This window comes from Rhinolophus sinicus, linkage group LG02 (genome assembly GCF_036562045.2).
Source record: "Rhinolophus sinicus isolate RSC01 linkage group LG02, ASM3656204v1, whole genome shotgun sequence".
NCBI classification, from domain to species: domain Eukaryota; kingdom Metazoa; phylum Chordata; class Mammalia; order Chiroptera; family Rhinolophidae; genus Rhinolophus; species Rhinolophus sinicus.
In genome coordinates this window covers 20,474,710-20,483,111 of record NC_133752.1, presented here as the reverse complement: position 1 = coordinate 20,483,111, position 8,402 = coordinate 20,474,710, and positions in this window count along the sequence as shown.

The following is an 8,402-nucleotide window of genomic DNA, read 5'->3' as shown; positions in this document are numbered from 1 at the left end:
GTTATTTGTCCTAAGAAAAGCAAATTTAAGAATGTTAATATTTATAGAAAATATAGAGTCATTTACCTTTGTTACACTCAAAATAAGAAAATAGTACAGTCGAGGATTTCTAAATGTTATGTTATAAACTCTCTTCAACAGTCTTAAAAATAGAAAATATGTGGAAAATTAGAATATAAACAATCATTTTATTTCTTTAGGGATGAGAGAAAACATTGCTTTAAACTATACTTTTCAAGATTGTGATATACATATATTTTTTTCTTGTAATAAAAGTTGTTAAATATCAGGATGAACATCTAGGGGAAATTTCAGGGAAGTTCCTTAAATAAACATATATGAATAAACATATATATTTATTCAATATATATGTTAGGAACTGGGAATAATATTTTTATCAAAATAATTAGTACCTACTAAAATTCTCCCTGTAATTTTAGAATCATCTGCCTAATAAGATATTAAAAGCAACTGGTGAAGATAAAAAGAGGACAGACCTCTAAGAACGGCTCAAATCCGAAACATTGACAACACTGGCAAGCGATATGAACTCTCATTCATTGTCTGGGAATACAAAATGGTCCAGTCAGTCGGACGACAGTTTGGTAGCTTCTTACAAAACTAAACATGTGGTTACTTTATGACCCAACATTTCTGCTCCATGGTAGTTACCCCAAATAAACTGAAAACTTAGTCCACATAAAAACCTGCACACAAATGTTTATAGTGGCTATATTCATAATTGTCAAAAGTTGGAAGCAACCGAGATGTCCTTCAATAGATAGATGAGTAAACAAACTGCAGTACAGCCATAAAACGAAATATTATTTAGCCATAAAAGATGAGTCATCAAGCCTCAAAAAGACATGGAGGTGCTATAAATGTATATTGCTAAGAAAAAGAAGCCAATCTAAAAAGGCTACTGTCTGTGTGATTCCAACTCTGTGACATTCTGAAAGAGGCAGAACCATGGAGACAGTAAGGAGATCCGTGGTTGCCAGAGTCCAGAGTTTAGGGGAGAAAAAGACATGAGTAGGTGAATAGGGGATTTTTAAAGGAGTGAAACTATTCCGTACTGTCATGGTGTATACATGTCATTACGTATTCGTCAAAACCCGTGGAATGTATAACACAAGAGTGAACCCTAATACAAATTATGTACTGCAGTTAATAATATATCAATATTGACTCATTAATTGTAAAATAAAAAAAAATACCAGAGTAATGCATTATATTATTAATAGGAGAGACTGTGTACTGGGGGGAGAGGTTGTATATGGAAACTCTATTTTCTGCTCAATTTTTATCCATACATTTAACACTGCTCAAAAAAACCACAACTTTATTAGTTAAAAAATACAACAAATCTTATAATATTACTCCACTTTCATGTATGGTTGAACATTTCCACAATAAAAAGTTTTAGACATGATATACACAACAAAACAAAACGAAACAAAAATACTGCTGCGGGACATGAGGTTGGTTTTTCTCCCCTCAGCTGCTTGTGATTGATACACTAAAATGGGACTTCCCTGTCCCTCTCGTAGTGAGGAGTTATTCATACTCTAGAATCTTGCTTTCCTTGTTGGCTTTGACGAAGCAAGTTGTCATGAATCCTATTGCTACAAGAAAATGGATTTAGCCAACAACCTGAGTTACCTTGCAAGTGGACCTTTCCCTGTCAATTCTCTGGCTGGCACTGAATTGAAGGCCCTTAGAGGATCCAGCTGAACTGAGAGAGAGCTCCTCACACACAAACGCTATGCAACAATAAGTGTGTCTTGTTGTAAGTTGCTTAAAAAAAAAAATCGTATGAAATAAGAGGGGATCCACAGTCAGAGGACCCACTGATGAAGTTTATGCATCCCATGAAATTGATGCAATTTTACCAAGGCCAAGATTTCAAAAAGTATCATTGTTACAGTGTTTCCCCAAATATAAGACCTAGCCCAATCAGCTCTAATGCGTCTTTTGGAGCAAACATTAATATAAGACCTGGTATTATATATTATATTGTTATGTTATGTTATATTATATTATAAAGACCTGGTCTTATAGTAAAATAAGACTGGGTGTGATATTAATTTTTGCTCCAAAAGACGCATTAGAGCTGATTGTCCAGCTAGGTCTTATTTTCGGGGAAACACGGTAGCTATTCATGTAAGGGTTGTTTTCCTTGTCATCTTAATTAGAACTGCTTCATTTGGTGTTGTAGCTAGCTACAGCTGACTTTGTCAGACCATGAATCAGTTTACCGATTTCTTTTCATTCTCACAGCTGACGTCAACACTGGGGAGGCCTTGATCTCTGACTTCTTTCTAGTCTCCCAACTGTGAGATGATGCATTTCTGTTTGCAATCCACTCAGTCTGTGTTACTTGGTTACAGCTGTCCTAGGAAACTAACACTAAGTTGTGTGAAATTTTATCACACAGTAACCATTGATGTGCATCAAATGCTTAATACACTCCAGAAACTGTGTGTGTGTGGGGTGGTGGTGGTGGTGAGGGCGCTGGATGAGGCTATTATTTTATTAAATCTCTTCACTGATAAAAGAAGGAGATATAATTTTTCTCCTCATTTTAGAGAATGAGGAAGCTGAGCAATGAGAAGTTACTTGCCCAGGGCCTCGCAGCTAGTATATGTTCTTTTGGATTTCAGAATCTGCACTATTTTTTCACGGCTTTCCTGAGACATATCACATACAGTACAATTCATCCATTCAAAGTATACAATTTAATAGCTATCATTGTATCCACAGAGTTATGCAACCATCTGTGTAACAATCAAATTTTTTAAAATGTTGTCTCCACAAAAGAAACTGTATCCTTTAACAGTCACTTCCCATTTCCTCCCACATCCCCAACCCTTCTTTGGCAACCAGTAATCTTACTTTCTGTCTCTGTCTACTTGAATATTCTGAACATTTCAGATAAGTGGAATCTTACAACATGTGTCTTTTTGTGTCTGGCTTCATTCACTTAACATAACGTTTTAATGATTCATCTATGTTGCACCATGTATCAGTATTTCATCCCTCTTTACTCTGAAATAATATTTTATAGATATATGGTACATAGTATGGTATAGATATGTACAGTTTTACTTATCTGCCCATCAGTTGATGGACATTTAGGTTATTTCATCTTTTAGTATTATGAATAACTTGTGTATATTTGCGTACCAGTTTCTGTGTAAATACATTTCTTTATTTCTCATTAGTATATATCTAGGAGTAGAATTGCTGGGTCATATGATAAGTCTATATTTAACTTTTTGAGGACCTGCCAAATTGTTTTCTAAATGGTACCATAATTTCCAAACATAGTACAATGTTTTCCCACTAGCTGTGTATGAAGGTTTCATTTTCTCTACATCCTTGTAAACATTATTTTTTTTACATGTCTTTTTAAAAAACTTTTATTTTAGCTATCCAGTTGGGTGTAAAGTAGTTTCTCATTGTGTTTTATATTTTTATTTCTCTAATGACTAATTGTATTGATAATCTTTTCATGGCTAATTGGCTATTAATTCTTTGCATTGATGTATATTCAGCCTTAACCCATTTTAAAAAATTATAATTATTTGTCATTTGATTCTTGAGTTGAAGAGTTGTCTGTATGCTTTTTTCCAGATATATGATTTTCAAATGTTTTGTCTTATTCTGAGTGTCATCTTTTAACTTCTATGATTCTATCATTGGCAGTAAAAAAAGTTTTTAATTTTGATGAAGTCTAACATATGCATTTTTTCTCTTTTTGTTGCTTTTGCTTTTGATGCCATATCTAGAAAGGCTTTCCTTAGCGTAAGGTCTTGAAGATTGGTGTTTGTTTTCTTCTAAGAATTCTATAGAAGATTTTTATAACTGTAGCTCTCAGTTTCAGGTTTGTCATTTATTTTCAGTAAATTTTTGTGTATGGTAAAAGGAAGGAATCCAGCTTCATTCTTTATGTATATATCCATTTATAGTAAAGTTGTTGAAAATACTATTTTTCCCTGTTGGTATTCTAGTTGGAAATAATCTCACCACAAATGTGAGAGTTTATTTCTAGACTCAGTTTTATTCCATTTATGTAAATGTCCATCTTTCTGCCAGTACCAAACTATCTTGATTACTGTATCATTATAGTAAGCATTGAATCTTCCTACTTCATTTCTTTTTTTTTTTTTAGGATTGTTTTAGTTATTCTGGGTCCTTTGCTTTTCTATATGAATTTTAGGATTAGTGTCCCAATTTATGTAAAAATGGCAGCTGGACTATTAATAGGGATTGCATTGAATCTGGAGATAAATATGGTCAATATTGTCATCTTAACAATATGATCTATGTAGGGTTTGATTTCATTAAAAATACTTCATAGTTTTGAGAGTATAGATATACACTTTTTTATTGTTTTTCTTAAATATCTTATTCATTTTGAGGTATTCTAAATGGAATTGGTTTTGTAATTTTATTTTCAGATTATTAATTATTAAGTTATTGAAATAGTTGTTTTATAAATTGATCTTGTACCCTGCAATTGTATAGATTTATCAGTTCTAGTGGATTTTTAGTGGATTCCATAGAGTATTCTATATAGAAAGTACAAAGATGGATAATTTTATTTCTTATGCTTAAATCTGGATTCCTTTTATTTGCTTTTATTGCTTAGTTGTTTTTGCTAGAACTTTCTGTAGAATATTAACAAGTGGGAATTACAGGCATCCTTGTTTTATTTCTGATATTAAGGAACAATTCTATTAATAATAGCCAGACTCCAGGAGCATCAAAAGAGGAGTGCGTTAGAAATTTAGAGGTATTTATTAACTTTTTCAGGAAGCTAAAGTGTATCACTGTCTCTATTAGTTTAATTTGGCTGCAGCTTTAAATATTAATATCCATTTTAGTAACTTCTTGCTATAATGAGCAGATGCACAACAATTACCTCAGTTCTTTCATGATTATCTTAAACCATCATTGCCTTTAGTCCACTTACCATTTCACATTATTGTCCTTTAAGACTCCATCTTGATATTAAAATATTATTTTTTTAATAAAAAGGAGTTGAAATACACTTTCATGATTAATAAAAAGGAGTTGAAATACACTTTCATGATTAGGGTCACACTTGGAGGAATAGAGAAGACAAAAATTATACAAAACCAAGATGTTGTTTTTGTTATATACTTCAAATTGGATTCGAGATGCACTAGTTGTAACTAATAGCATATCCCTTTGCTGTAGCACCACTCTTTCCTTCTGCAAAGGATGTCACCTTTCCGGGAGGTGGTAAAAGTCTGTTTGTGATATCCAATTGCAGGATACAGATTTCATGCTGTTTATAGGTGATACACTAATTTCTCACTCCTGCTGATGAGCATATTGACTGCTGTGTAATTCTTTAAATTGGTTCAACCATACCCATGCTACTTACGCTTTTAATTGATTGAATTAAAGCAGTATTTTATACTTTTAATAATTCCATCAGATAGGGGTCCCGTTGCTTGTTCGTACCTAAGCCAATCCAGATGTGCTGCGGCTTTTTCACTTGGGAAGTCCCAGCAAAGGGTTGAGTGGTACTTCAATTTATTTGCCAGCAAAGATAGACTCTAGCATCATCACAAATGAAAAAAGAATAAATTCTCTTTTGGGGTGCATGTTACAACTTTCCAGATGGAAGTGAATGGAGGTGTTTGCGTTTCCTGTCTCTTCCTAACTGCACAGCTCATCTGATGTCAAGTTCCCCAAAGCAGGGAGATTCTGCCTATTGGAGTCACAGATAGAAATTATTGCTGATCTTTAACTTCCATGCAATGAAACTTGATGTCCATGCAAGTATACATAGGATGCTTTGGCCTGGAACTGGAGCCTCAGATTCAGATCTCAAAGTGCCGCTGTGCCAAAGGCATGGCAGGGAGTGTGGTCCACAAGTGGTGGTAACATATGGGTGCACCGTCTGTAAAGAATTCAAAAACTATAATTGAACTCACTAAATGTTGACCTGCTTTATTCCAACCCCATGCACCTGTGATTCTAAATAATGTTAGTGATGAAATATGTCTTCTGAAAAATATTTTCTTGGGCTAAGTTCTAAACAATTGGTGTGGTTATTTTGAATTTTAATTATATGAAAATGTCAAATTAGCCCATGTTTTATGATTTACTCTTTATTTAACATTACATGATTCATAGAAGTAAATTTGGAGAACCTCCAAATATACAGTTGTCTCGTGACATAGTTGGACTCAGTTGCATACATTTATTTAAAGACTCAGTCACAGTTTGGAGTCACTTACACTTTCTCATCTCCAGTCCCTGTGCAACTCCATGTTCCAGTGTTTAAACAGTAGTTTCAAAATAGCGATGGCACAGTGGGTATAATGACGAAAAAGCTGAACTTCACTTAAATTGTGTGTTTTTGTGTGATGACCTGAAGTAGTTATTTGTATTTTAAATTTCAATTTGGACAAATAGTACAAACTGTAAGGTGTAGTATTTTTGTTTGGTAAATCAAATTGTAGTTCATGTGTGAAATATTTCACTAAATTTTAATAATCTCTTTCAAATTGAGATTTATTCTTATTTAAATTGTTAATTGCTCAATGAATGAATAAGAAGAAAATTTTGATTAGTATATTAATTGATGAAAGTAATTTTGTCATATAGAAAAGGAAGATTTTTAAAAATGATCTTCTCTGGATGTCACATACTCTATGTACACTGTCTCAAGGCTGTGAATGAATTGAAAAGGGTGCTTAGAAAATATCACTTTCTAATAGAACTGCACTTCTAGTTAAATGCAGAATATAACATAATATTAATCATTACATAATATCTTACACAAAGGTAGAATTTAAAATGAATTAAATCCAATTGTGAAAACTAAAATGCATGATTAATAGAAGAAATATTACAGAATATCTTTGGGACCTAGGGATGGAAAGTATTAAAAAGTTCACATATAAAATCTATAAAGAATAAAGTAGTTAAATTATATCTTATATGATTAAGCATTTCTGCCAAATGAAGGACATTGTAGATAAATATAATAGGTAGATTACAGAATGGGAAAATATATTTACAACATTTGTAAACAGGGAAAGACTAATATCGATAATCAATTTAGTCTTGCAAATAATTGATAAAAAGACATCAGTATCAATGGACAAACAGAACAAATGTGATTTATAAAAGATGAAATTAAAAAAAAAAAGCTAGTACTTTAAGATGGTCCAAATAATAAGTAATCAGAGAAATGATTTAAAGGAAATAATAACTTTATTCCTATTATATTAGCCAAATTAGAAAGGTTCATAGTGCTGAAAACTCATGAGGGAAAAGTGATATGACAAGCTCCTTTATATGGGACATTGACATTTATCTGTCAGTAACCGTTCTTGCAGTCAGATGGAGGCATCTGTGTTACTTCTTGAAGAATGAGGATGCTTTAGGGGATTTCCATTTGGCTCTTTAATTCCTCCTTAGACACAATAATTCTGAAAGCCAAAATCTTTATTTTGCAGCATTCAGACTTGGAGATAAGAAAAAGAAAAAAAAAGAAGAACAAACAAAACAAAGAAACAAACAAGAACCCAAAAGAATAAAAGCAAAGCTCCCAATTAAATAAAGGTATAGATGAGATTAATAACACAACAAGGTGCTAAAGTGATGTAGATAAAGATCAGTGTACCCCAAACACAGAGATTAGATAGATTGACCTTACCAGGAAAAATAGACAAAAAGAATGTGATAGGGTAGTTAGAATTGAAAGTGAGGTCATTGGTTAGACCTGATGTGAGGGATTGAGATCTAGGCTACCACATTGATAAGTTGGAGACAGCACTGCACTGTGCACTGAGTGGCTGTCACAGTGCGTGTTGACACCTGGGAAACTTAAGAAAGGAGCTGAGCCAACACTTCAGACCATTAGTAACTGTATGAGCGACCACTCGTCCTCCTTGGACATCATCACTCAGAGATCTTCTAACAAAAGTGATGCCCAGTCTGTGTCCTAAGACTTTGCAAGGGCAATTAAAAATGTCTAGGTTTGCACTTCTCTCTTCAATGAATTGTACCCTCCTACAGAAAAGGGGAATAATGGACGAAAAGGAATCAGCAGCTGGGTGAAAGCACACCCCTGTTGCCCACTCCGGGACATGTGCAGTAGAGTGTAGAGAGACAAATCTTAGGGAAGAGAATCATGGGAAAAGTTGTTCTCTCTAAAACCTAGGGTAGTTAACACTAATTTATCTGCTGCATTTCTTCTTTCTCCTATAACTACTCTTGTTCTTTATAGTCCTACCAGAGGTGAGGGAGACCCAAGATTTTAAGTAATAGGATCTTAGGAGATAAGAACAGTGAAATGCAATATAAAGAAGATACAAAAAGTCAAGAGAGAGAAATCACAAAATATACTTGAC